We start from the raw sequence: 13,325 nt of genomic DNA on the forward strand, positions 1-13,325 counted from the left end.
GATGGGAGTTGTACTACCAAAATATCTGGAGGGCCGAGTTTGCCTATGCCTGATCTAGCTCATTCTTGTCTACACTGACTGGCAGCAGCTCTCAAGGATTCAGAAAGAAGTGTCTCTCCATTTTACCTGGAGATGGCAGGGATTGAAGCTGGGACTTCCTGCATGCAGAGAAGCATTTTCATTCTCTACCACTGAGCTACAGCCTTCCCTAATTTGACTCATGCAGGATATTGGCCTTGAAAATAATAGAGAAAAATGTATCTTTTTTTATTTATTTAAAGTGTCTGTTAGTTTACACTTCTATGCCTTTTAAAAGTGGCAGATTTGGTCATTAACAAATGTATTTAGTTTTAATCAATGAAATTGTCATTGATTGATTCCCTAAAAAAATAAAATCAAACTTTAAATGGCAGAGAGCTCCACTTTTATTCTAAGTATAAATACTTGCTGCTGTGAATAAATGGACTATAAATAAATGGGGCTATTTCACAGATTTCTGTACTGCAGACATGAAAATGTATGTTCCCTATTTAAAAAGGGAAATGGAGCAAATATCTAACATTTCAGACATAGTTTTTATGCACCATAAAGTTATTCTTCCAATTAATTTCCTTTGCCGGGGGGGGGGGGGAGAATTGATGCTTGTTCAATCCTCCAGTGGATTCTCATTATCATACAATTGGTGACAGTAGCCCACAAAGATTATTTCTTTGACATAAAAAGCAAAACATGTGGTTGCTATAATTTTGTATTCAAATGCAGGTTTATTCGCTTTTGAGACCACAATATCACATTACATTGCAATACATTACATTGCATTATATTGTTGCTGGCATCCATCTGTCTCAGAAGACAATGGAAGAATGATCCTTTGGGGTCAAAGGCAAATGGTTGGAGTGTTACAGTATCTGCTGTGGCTGTAGAGACCAGTGTAGCAGAGGACTGCAGGGAAATGGAAGGGGGACTTTCCATTTGCCTTGAATATTTCAGCTTGTATCCTGAACCTGTGTGTTCTCTAACCCCTGAAGTATTTAGCTGGAAGTCTCCACCCAGAGCCATGAGCTGAAGGGCTCTCAACCTTGGCTCTCATCCAGCTTGGTTCTCATCCAGCCATCAACCAAGCAATCCCAGTTGACCCAAAATCGTGAAGATAAGATTCCTCCAAGACAACGAATGTCAGTACTTCTAAGATGTGTTTTCATCAGCAGGTCCGGCTCCTGAGGTGTCTTTGTGGTCTCAGAGACAGCACATTTTTTGCAGCAGTGGCAGAGGTGTTGACAGCTGGGATATTAAGAAATCAAAAGAGAGCAAGTTGACTTACAAGACAATATTAGTTGGCTGGTGCTGCACATAACTAGGCAAACACCAGGCTGCCTGGTGATGGCCCAGTGCCACTGAAAGTCACCTTGGGGAGGGGGAAAACCACTGGGAATTATGCCTCTGGTGCCTCTCCATCTGGGATGTCTTATGGCAGATAGATGTTGGAAGGATGTGAGTCGCAGGGATGCGAGAGTCTGGGATAGGAAAGGAAGCTCCCAGGTGGGAGCTGGGAAGACCTGTCATTTTCTGTGAAGTGGTCAGGATTAAGAACTACCTTCAGGAGAAGATTTTGTAACACTGTTTTTGTATTTTGGATAAAAAGCAAAAGGGTAAAGGGACCCCTGGCCATTAGGTCCAGTCGTGACCGACTCCGGGATTGCGGCGCTCATCTCGCGTTATTGGCCGAGGGAGCCGGCATACAGCTTCCAGGTCATGTGGCCAGCATGACAAAGCCACTTCTGGCGAACCAGAGCAGCACACGTAAACGCCGTTTACCTTCCCACTGCAGCGGTACCTGTTTATCTACTTGCACTTTGACATGCTTTTGAACTGCTAGGTTGGCAGGAGCTGGGACCGAGCAACGGGAGCTCACCCCATCACAGGGATTCAAACCGCCGACCTTCTGATCGGCAAGCCCTAGGCTCTGTGGTTTAACCCACAGCGCCACCCGTGTCCTTGTATTTTGGATACCCTGCTGGTAGTCCCCCTATTCTCCTCCCCCCCTGTTGCAGTTATGCACACCTGTATTTTATTATGGAATTCTTAGCATTATGATTGTATTTATAAGATTGTTTTGATTTCTAGCTTATGTAACTATTATGCTATGACATTAGTGACATTTGTGATGCATGCTGTAAACCGTTGTCTTCTGATAGGCAGTATATAAATGTAATATATAAAAAAATGAATCCTGCATTGTGTAACTAGATCAAGATGAATCCATGTGAGTTGAGAGGTGGGAACAGCAACCATGAATGGTCACAACACTCTCCTCCTATGTGATCATGAGTTGCCTGAGTAGGGCTCAGGATTCCATCTATAACAATGCACAGAAGCACAGGGATTCCCCTTTCAACATATTGAACATAGCCCTCTTATAAAAGAGAACTAGAACCTGCTCCATGGGTAGAACTCTGTGCTCACAGCTGGAGCCATTGGATTGCAGCCAATTCATATAACAGGTTTTCATGAGGCATCAGCTCCTTTAATTCCACTCATTAGTTCTTGATATTATTTGGTACTTACGGCAAATGAATAAATCAATCATAGTGCTGCTTCCTAACGGTGTAGCTGCACTCCCCACTAAAAGACGCATCAATAGATCAAAAATGTTTAGTGAAGTATATACATGAAACTGGTATTTAGAGTTTCAGTGCAGACAGTAATTAGTGTACCACTTGTCATTTCCAGTGCTGCTGTGAAATATTATGGCATGTTGTGACTTTATTTTATGGAATCTGTTACATACCTGTCACTTTAATTCAACTCGAAAGCCTTCTTTATGACAATTCATACACTATCATAAAGTCAGTCAGTCATATTTATTATGAAATCATTTTATGTCTCAATGCTGAAACAAAATTGGAAAAGAGAAGAAGTGGAGAGAAACTTGTCCAGTTCAGGAATATTAAGCTGAACATTGAAAAAAGAAAAACGAGGTGGAAGGAAATGGTTTTCTTCCTACATCTCTTTCCCATTAGACATATGTGGTCTCTTCTGCCTCTTTGGGAAGATCATTGACCCCATATTGTTTGCTCTGACTAGCAGTAAGTAACTCTACCTGGAGATCTTAAGGATTGAACCTGGGACCTTTGGGATGCAAGATCAGATGCTGTACTGCAGCCCTTCCCCAAGAAGAAGTGGATGTGACAAAATATAGTAGATATATGTTTTAGAAATGATACACAATTAATGGGTGGGAAAGATTTACAATGCTATTCTAAACAGAAGGAAGTATCTGTAGATCTTCATTCATAGCAACCAGCTATGCGAGGAGAAAGGAACATGAAATATGAGGGCAGGTGATGTAGAAAATGACATAATAAACCAAAAGTGGGGAATGTTGGCCCTGCAAATATAGCTGGACAATAACTCCCATCATTCCCAGCCAGTCTGCCAATGGTCAGGGTTTATGGGATCTGTATTCCAGCGATGTCTGGGGGGGGGGAGCAGATTATAAAAATTAAAAAGTTCAGTCCTGAAGAGAAAAGACGCAAAGAATAAACAGGTAGAAGGGCAAACAGGGAGATAGCATAGATGACAACTGGGGAGAAAGCAAGCAAATATGAATATGAGAGGAGCAGCAAGCAGAACTAAGAAGCAAAATCATCTAGAATAAGACTGAGGAGCTTTATTCAACTCAAGGGCCATGTTCCCTTCAGGAGGTTGCATGTCAGTGGTAGGTGGGACCAGAGAGAAAAATGGATATAGCCAGGGGCGTAGGAAGATAGGGGTGGTAGGGGCGGCCCCCCCGAGTGGCAGGCTCCAAGGGGCGCCATCGTGGGCGCCCGCCCCACCCCAAAACGTGCACCCTGTCCCCGGAACATGTCCCACGCCCTTCCGGGAGGCACGACCCTGGAACGCACGCCATGGCCCTCCGGGAGGCGCGCCCCAACCCCAGAATGGGTGCCAGCCCCGGCTCCGCCACTGGATATAGCAATACATTTGAATTTGTTACTTACTTCAGATTCATATATCCATCTCCAGTTTCCATCCAGGCAAGGGAAAAGGCTTTATAATAACTCAAGGGCACATTCCAGCCAGGCAAAACCCCTTTAGGAGGGTGCAAAACAGGGCTGGCAATGGGCATGGCTTGGGAGTGGGCCTGGGAAGAGCCTGATAGAAAGGCCTGCTGGGTTGTATTTTGATCCCATGCCTTAAATTCCCCACCTCTGACCTAGGAGAAGTTCAGGAAGCCATAAAGCCCATGGGCAAAATTTGGCTGTTGCCTAATCAGTGTCACAGCTGACTTGGAAGCAGTGGCAGTGGTTGTCCATTGGGACAGAAGGCAGGGAGACCAAGAGAAAGTGCAGCCAGAGACAATGATAGGCAGAGCTAACAAATTCAAGTTTTATACTAACCCTCCTTTCTGCTAAAATCCATGACTGCAATACCTGAGAATAAAGAAAAAGGAAGCTGACAAATCAGTGTCACCTCCTGGGCTGGTAAACAAGAAAGCAGGCTGGTGGAGGGCATTCTTAGGTTCCTGGGGCATTGCCACATTTGCTCAAATGGTACAGCCTCCATTGCCTGGAAACACTTATAACCAAAGTTAGGAGGAACCAATGAGATGCCTAGAGGGATGGTGGGGATGAGTCATGCTGGGCTGTGGAAAGATAGCTCAGTCCCTTATTTCCTGCGCTGTGACAAGGGACATCAACATGCAGCTAGAAGGCTCATTCATGTTCCAGTTGATTAGGGTAAACCACCCCCTCGCACTACTCAGTACTGAAAGAAAAAGAATGCAGAAATGAGAGTATAGGCTGTTCTCCTAAGTTCGTTATTGAATCCTCAAGTACAAATTTCAACCCAGCTACAACTTTACAAGAAATCTGGTTCCTTGTGGCTTCACTGATTTGCTACTTTCATTTGCAACTTTACAAGAAATTGGCAAAAAGGTATCCTGTGTTGGTGTTAATGCTTTACGGGCCTGCCAAGCCACGAACCTTTCAACCTACCAAAGGCATGCTGACGGAATGCTACTATCTGTGTTCCTGCCTCCCCACGATGCCCTGTAACAGAATCCCAATAAGATCCCGAAGGAAGCATGTTCTCTTCCTGCAACACACTTATCACAATAATTTCTGAGGCTCCTTGTGGTTTCTCTGATTTGCTACCTCCATTCACAGCTTCCTCGCTTCCTTGACCAACTCCCTGACCAGTTGTCTATCCTGATTCCCCCCACTTCAGAGCAGCCGTTTCCCACACTTCAGCAAAATGTGCACAGTGTGTAGGTTTTTGGAAACGATGAAGTGATATAGATGCTCAGGAGCTGCTTTCAAGCCCAATCATTCATTGTGTGAGGTGCTGGGGAAGGATAAAGGTAAAGGTAAAGGGACCCCTGACCATTAGGTCCAGTCGTGACTGACTCTGGGGTTGCGTGCTCATCTCGCATTATTGGCCGAGGGAGCCAGCGTATAGCTTCCAGGTCACGTGGCCAGCATGACAAAGCCGCTTCTGGCAAACCAGAGCAGCACATGGAAACGCCGTTTACCTTCCCGCTGTAGCGGTTCCTATTTATCTACTTGCATTTTGATGTGCTTTCGAACTGCTAGGTTGGCAGGAGCTGGGACCAAGCAACGGGAGCTCACCCCGTCACAGGGATTCGAACCGCCGACCTTCTGATCAGCAGGCCCTAGGCTCAATGGTTTAACCACCCGCCACCTGGGTCCCTCACCTGGGGAAGGATATCAGTGTGCTAATGTCTGTCTCAGTGGCCCTGTAGCCAGAGTGGGGCAAATGGGTGCTGTCAGGTGCTAGAGTCAGGAATGAAACAATAAACCACCCGATGCCAGCAAAAATTAACAATTGATTCAAAGAAACAAAACAGCTCAGACCTAGTGGTCCAAGCAACCCTTCCCAGCAGGTCTTGCCCCAGTGAAACAGTTGCAAGGACTGTAGGTCCTCACCTTCCTACTACTCTCTAAGCCAAGGCTTCTCCCCCGGTTCCTTCCCAGGAGCCTATGGCTCAGTCATCTTGTCTCTCATTGCTCTGCCCTTCTCATTTCCCTGTGTGTTCTACAGTGGGGAAGGGAGCTGGTTGCAGCAGGAGGCAGGGATTCTTCAGCAGCCTGCCTCATCCCTGTCTCCTGGCCCGACTCCTCTCCTGCCTCTGAGTCTGGACTGCCGCCAGCCACAACCCCTTCCTGCTCAATAAACCCTGTTGCCTCTTCAGCTTCTGACACAGGCATCCCCAAACTTCGGACCTCCAGGTGTTTTGGACTACAATTCCCATCATCCCTGACCACTGGTCCTCTTAGCTAGGGATCATGGGAGTTGTAGGCCAAAACATCTGGAGGGCCGCAGTTTGGGGATGCCTGTTCTGACACCTCCTCTTACCAGTCTGTGCAACACCTTAAGAACTGCCTCTCTCTGGATCCTGCGATCATCCTATGAAGCCCTTCTTTGTGTGCCCCTTCCACAAGAGGTTCAGAGGGTGGCAACTTGAGAACAGGGCTTTTCTGCAGTGGCTCCCTGCATGTGGAATGCTCTCCTCAGGCAGGCTTAGCTGGCACCTTAGTTTTAGACCTTTTGTCCTTATTTATATTATGTATATTATGTATTTTGTGTTTTTATATTATAACTAGCTGGCCCTGCAACACGTTGCTGTGGGTTTTTGTGTTAAAATGAACTTTTTCTGTTAAATGGACGTTCAGAGTCTCCCTTCCGAGTCCCCTCACCTTCAGAGTCCCCCTTCATTTTGTATACAATCATTCCCCCCAATACATGTGTTATGTAAAATTTTGCCCTTCCCCAACCCTGTTCCCTACCCACGTGTGTTATGTGAAATCCCCCCATCCCTCATCGACACATTTATCCTACCCAAAGGCACGGCCCAGTAATAGGCCCATATTCAGTTTGTTGTTGCTTGTGGCCTAGTCAGTTCTCCCGGCTGGGCAATGCTACGGCCTAGTCAGTTTTCCCAGCTGGGCAATGCTGCGGCCTATTCAGTTCTCCCAGCCGGGCAATGGTGTCAGTTTTCCCGACTGAGCAATGCTGCGGCCTAGTCAGTTCCCCCAGCTGGCCAGTGTTGTGGCCTAGTGAGTTCTCCCAGCTAGGCAATGCTGTGGCCTAGTCAGTTCTCCCGTGTGGGGAATGTTGCGGCCTAGTCAGTTTTCCCAGCTGGGCAATGCTGCGGCCTATTCAGTCTGCTGGGCAATGCTGGGCCTTGTTCCTGCAAAAGGCCTGTTCTCAGTTGGTTGCTGTGGAATTTTGTGATGTCACTAATTGTCTGCAGCCAATGGAGACGCTGCTTCTCTGTTCTTTTTCCCAGCATGCATTTTCGGCTGAGTGGTGTGTTCTGGAACAGGCTTTTTGGGGTTTTTTTAACAGGCACAGGTGTGACATCTGCCTTAGGTAACTTTCTAAGGTCCTTCGGACATTGGTACGTGATGTTGTGTCAAAATTTTAACACAATCGGTCAAGCAGTTTCGGTGAAAAGTGGACACACACACACACACACATGCCCTTTTTACATTTTTATGTCTGTAGATTTTATGTTGTGAACTGTCCCAAGGTCTGCAGGCATAGGGTGGTATACAAATTTAATTAATGGTGATAAATAAATGAATAAATAAATATAGATGGTACATAGATAGAAAGATAGATAGATGATAATTAGATGATATAGATGATAGATAGATAGATAGATGATAGATAGATAGATGATAGATAGATAGATAGATAGATAGATAGATAGATAGAGATAGATAGACAGACAGACAGACAGATACCAGCTTCAGAGGTGGCAGAGGAAAAATGGATTTCTCCTAGGGTTGTGGATGTAACTGACTGAATTAGCCTCTAATTCTAACCCTAGAGCTGACCATTACTATTAATTATTCTACTGTTCTCCAGTGCAGTAAAACATCTACATCAGGCTACAGTTCCCAAAGGATTCTAGACCCCCCGATGAAATAAGATGGAAGTAAAACAGATTTTCCCCCAGAAGAGGCTCTATTGTATTTTATGCCACTTGAAAGAAATGTGTGCTGTAGATTAATTTGACAAGTCTTAACAACATACGCTGGATTTGAATTACCTGTTTTATGCTGCAATTGGAGCCTCTGGACCACCTTAGAGCTGCTACAAGATGGTTATTTCCTCCATAAATGTATAGTAGACATAATCAACATATCTTACATGAGTGTGTTTGTGTTGCAATTCATTTTTATTAACATGGGAGGGGATAGTAGTAGAGTCTATGAACATGAAATATTGTTTAATCCTTGTAAATGAGATGCTGCTGGGGTTATGACATGAATAAAAACCTTATTTTATGAAACTGTAATTGAGGGGGGATTCTACTTATAATTGCCACAAGTTATACCAAGCTAGTTATTTTATATAACCAAATTCATGTGAAATTCAGCGCTGAAGTTTTTCTGACCTCCAGTCCATCAAAGTCACCTGATAAAGATTTGGCTAATTAGTTGAATTATTTCAAAAACTTCTGCTGTCTCCTGCCTATGTGCCCCTGCCCACAACTGACTTTCCGGTTAGTATAGGCTCTAGAGAATGTTTAACCCATTTTAACAAGAATTTTATAATTTGCTGGGCCAGGCGATGGCCCATCAAGTCCAACATTCTGTTCTCCCAGTGGCCAAATATAGTCTTAGTTAACTATCTGGTCAGAGAAACAAAGTAGTCATGCTTGCCTCTTTGTTCTCAGATGATAGATTAGAGAGAGGTCAGCATAGGCATAACAGGCATAACATTGCAGGGATAGTCATAGTTGCCAAGTCTCCCGTATTCCCCGGGAAACCCCCGTTTTTCCAGCCGTTCCCAGCTGGAAAAACGGATTTTTTTTTCCTGGTTTACTTACCAGCTGGGGGAGGCTCCTTCTGTGCATGTCTGGAGTCTCTGGACATGCGCAGAAGCAATTTCTGGTGTGGCGGCCATTTTGGAACTGGGTGGAGCATGCTCAGAAGCTACTTTCGATGCTGCTCTGCCCAGTTCCAAATGGCTGCAGCGCGACTTCCAGCGCGACAGGCATTTTGGAACTGGGCAGAGCAGCATCGAAAGTCGCTTCTGAGCATGCTCCGCCCAGTTCCAAAATGGCAGCAGCGCTACTTCCGGTCTGCCAATCCCTTATTTTTTCAGCAGGAACTTGGCAGGTATGGGGATAGTCTGGAAAACTGAAGTTACCTTCCTTTTAACCCATGCAACCCCTTCTCAGCAAACTGAGTTCCACCTAAACTCTACTCAGACATTTGGTGCTTGACAGGGAGGGGGAGATAGAAAGGGGGGAAGTTGCCTTTGAACCACAGAAGCCCACACACAATGCCATTTCTGAGGGAAGTGATGCAAGGCAGACACCTCCCAAACCATGCCTATCAGTGTACACCCTCTCCACATGGAAAGCAGGATGATGCCCCACAATTGAAAATAACAAGGATGCTTTCAAGACTTTATGTTCCCACGGAGGAAAGATGTCAAATGTTGCAGTGACTCCAAACCGCCAAGCTGTTTTTAAAAGCCACTATGGCTGCGGAAGAAATTTGTTACAATTCATTTTAAAATGTGGACGTACCAAATCTGCGCTCTCTCAAACGATACTAGAACCAAAAGACAGCCATCCCTAGAATTTTCCCCTTCTCTGAATTTTGCTATGCAGTTTTCCAGTCAAGCAAACCGTGTAATGTATACAAAAGTGAAAATACCATACAAAAAATGCATTATATTAGGGGAAACTGATCTGCCAAAATATGCATAGTAGGCAAATTTGCATACCAAGTTCCATATATTAGGCAAAAAGGGCACTAACATGCTGACTTTTTTCATGGCAACTTTTTTTGAAAAAATGCAAACTGATGTAGAAATGTGAGGAAATGTATTTAAGAATGAGAAAATGTGAAACTACCGTACATGGACCTGAAATCCAGATTTGCCCATCCCTAAATGGCACCCCTAAAGTTGTATGAATAAAAGAGATGATGTTGGGCTTTGAGTAGTAAAGGTGCTATGTGAGTTATATGTATTAATAATACTATTTCTTTACTAAGGCATCTTGTTCTCAAAGCTAACCTCACTGAAATGAAAAAAAGATGAAAGAAGTGATAAACATTCAGCAAAAGAAGAGATAAACTTCTTAAAATTAAGATTCATCAATCGAGAGGTCGCTAGGCAGACTTCTCAGCATAAAGGATTCCTTAAGATCTATGAAAATGGAGTTCTGAAGTGGGGGGGGGGACCATAAGTCTAATGACACACCTTCCAATGCAAAAACTTTAAATTCGGTTTTGCTAGTTTCAACTTTAGATTTGACAGGTGCATTGAATTAAGAAAGAAATAAGCAGCCATGTATTGTAAAGGGAATGTGAAATTGCAGCCATTTTACATAGATCTTACCTCTAGCTTTCAATAATCTCCAGTTTTATTGTGGAACTGTTGATGCATTGTTGGGGGATGATGATGGATTAATATGCAACAGCTGCTGCAACTTCATAATAGGTTCCTAAGTACATAGGTTGGATTGGATTATTTCTTTTTAATTGTAGTAAGTAAGTAAAACCTTTATTGGCATCAAACAAACTCGCATACAAAATAATAACAGATTAAAACTGTCACTGTGGCAAACGCTGTGCCAAGAGAGGGAAGGGAATAATCCGCCATCCGCTTTCACGACAATGGGGCTTCCGGCGACTCAGACGACTGCAGAGTACAACGCCGAGAAAATAGTAAATTAAGATATTGAGCCACCATCTCGGTGAGGACCGGGTCCTTCCCCAGCAAGAGGAACCGCAAGATTTCCCGCTCTGGTCTCCCTCTGGGAATGCAGAGCCGGTCCAGGAACCGTTGACGAAGGTCGACGTAAAGGTTACAATGAAAAACCATATGTGGAAGGCTTTCCACCTGAGGGTCATGACACGGACAGATCCTCTCATCCTTCGCCCTGCCCGAGAATCTTCCCCACAGGAGGTTCGATGGATTTGCATTGAACCTGGCCAACGAAAATGCCCTTCTTTCCTGTGGGTTCAGTAGGAAGTCAAGATAGTTAGGTTTTGTTTCATGAGCCCACGGGAGGTGGAAAAGAAGGGGGGAACATGTTGTGCCTGCTGCCGCTATAAGATCCTGTCTCTCAATGTCCCACAACCTAGTAATGACTGTGGCTTTGGCAGATTGTAAGGACATTGAGCGGAGGAGTTCTATTGAAAGCCCCAGTTGCAGTACCTTCCTATTGAAGTGTTGCAGCCCTGGGGGGAGGAAGGTGTCCGAAAGCATTACCTGGAGGAAGGGATCTCTGTCAGAGTTGAGGCAGATTTTTAGCCAGAATATAAGGAATCTTGCCCAGGCGACAGATTCCACCTTGTGTTGAGCTCCCTCTAGACATAAAACTGCATATGGGACGCATCTTGGAACAGAGAAAATCTTGTAGAGAAAGGTTGATTGCACTTGCTCTACTGTCTGGGTGAACCCCGGGATCCAGATTGGAATGCCGTAGAGCAGTTGTGAAATGGTCTTGGCATTGAAGATCTTGAGCGCAGAAGGGATATGTGAGTTGCCCCTTGTTGTAAAAAATCGCGTAATTGCCTGCGTGGATATCTTACTGGCGTTCACCGCCGTGCCTCGATGTGGAGACCAGAGGAGCCTATGGTGATAGGTGATTCCTAGATAATTGAATTTAAAGACCTGCTGGATGGGTTTACCTCCAAAAACCCAGCTATAACTCGTGCGTGAGTTACCAAACACCAGGATTTTGCTTTTTTCAAAGTTCAAGCATAAGTTCATTTTGGCCATGTACTCAATGCAGGCAATTACCAGACGCTTTAGACCTATTCTGGTCCGCGAGAGCAAAACCATATCGTCCGCGTACAGGAGGATGGGAATGTTTATGGCCTGGAGTTTTGGAGTGTGGGCATCCACCTGCTTTAGTAATGGGGCTAGATCGTTGAGAAAAAGATTGAAAAGCGTAGGAGCAAGTACGCAGCCCTGTTTAACTCCTCTGTTGATACTGACTGGTGTTGTGATTTCATTCCCAGAATGGATTTTTATGCAGCAGGTGTTATTGGTATAAAGCTTTTTGATCAGGTAAAGAAGTCTGGGTTCTAAGCCCATAGCCTCCAATTTGGCCCAAAGCAACCTCCTGTCAATGGTATCAAATGCCGCTTGAATGTCCAGGAAGGCCACATGTAGATGTTCTTTATAGAATCGTGTGGATTTGGCGACTAGGTGAGACAGCACCGTGCAGTTTCGTAGGGTCGATTTTCCTGGTCTGAACCCAGCCTGTTCAGGGCCTAAGATGTTATTGTCATCGAGCCAGGTAGTTAATCTGTTTAACAGATGCTTAGCATATAATTTCCCAATGTTAGAGAGAAGACTTATTGGCCGATAATTTGCTGGCAGCTTTTTGTCACCTTTTTTGAAAATAGGGATAATTATGGATTGTTGCCAGGAGCTGGGCATAATTCCTGAGCTATCGACCAACGTGAACAGATCAGCCAATATCGGAGCCCACCACTCCGGTTTAGTTTTAATCAGTTTAGATGGAATGGCGTCCGGGCCAGGGGCCTTCCCTACTTTCATCTGATCAATTAAATTTATGATTTCTGACATGGATACTGGAGGCCACTCATCTAGGAAAGAGAGAGTGTTCTGATCTTGCCTGTCCGGTGGGATGCAGTTGTCGAAAAATACTGACTTGAAATGATCTATCCATGTGCCCGATGGAATTGAGGTTAGCTGCTCATTCTGTGGCAGTGGGGGATCTGCTACGGCCTTCCAAAATTTTTTGTGATCTCTAGATTGTATGGCTGAGAGTAAAATTTCCCAGCTTTTCTGGATATGTCTTAACCGGCCGAGCTGGATGGACTCCCTTAGTTGTTGAGTTCTAGAAAAATAGATGTCAGGTAGGCGGGAACTGCCCGATTCTCTGGATTCTCTGTACAGTTTCCTGATTTCGGCTTTCATAGCTAAAGTCTCTTTGTCGGTCCAATCACCTGGGCTCCTTTTCTTAGGAGGCCTATGTGAGTGCGTGTGGGACAGTTCTGTTATTAAGATGTTAATAAATTCCTCGAACCGAGTAATTCCCTCAGCTGGAGTAAGAGCACCTTTCTCTGCTGAAAACAATTGGGTCACGCGGTCGGTTTTTACCAGGCCTTGGAAGAGAGACAGAGTGTGTTCGTTGGTTTGTATCCTTGGAAGCTGGAGTCTTGGTTCCTGGGGGAGTGGGCTGTTTAACTGTACAGTCTTGCTCAATGGAAAGACAAGCTTGCAGTGAAGAGGGAGATGGTCACTGAGCATAGGATCGCCTATGTAAAACTCATCCACGAATGGCGTCATTCCAG

The sequence above is a fragment of the Zootoca vivipara genome, chromosome 6 (genome assembly GCF_965207765.1).
Source record: "Zootoca vivipara chromosome 6, rZooViv2.hap1.1, whole genome shotgun sequence".
Lineage (NCBI taxonomy): Eukaryota > Metazoa > Chordata > Lepidosauria > Squamata > Lacertidae > Zootoca > Zootoca vivipara.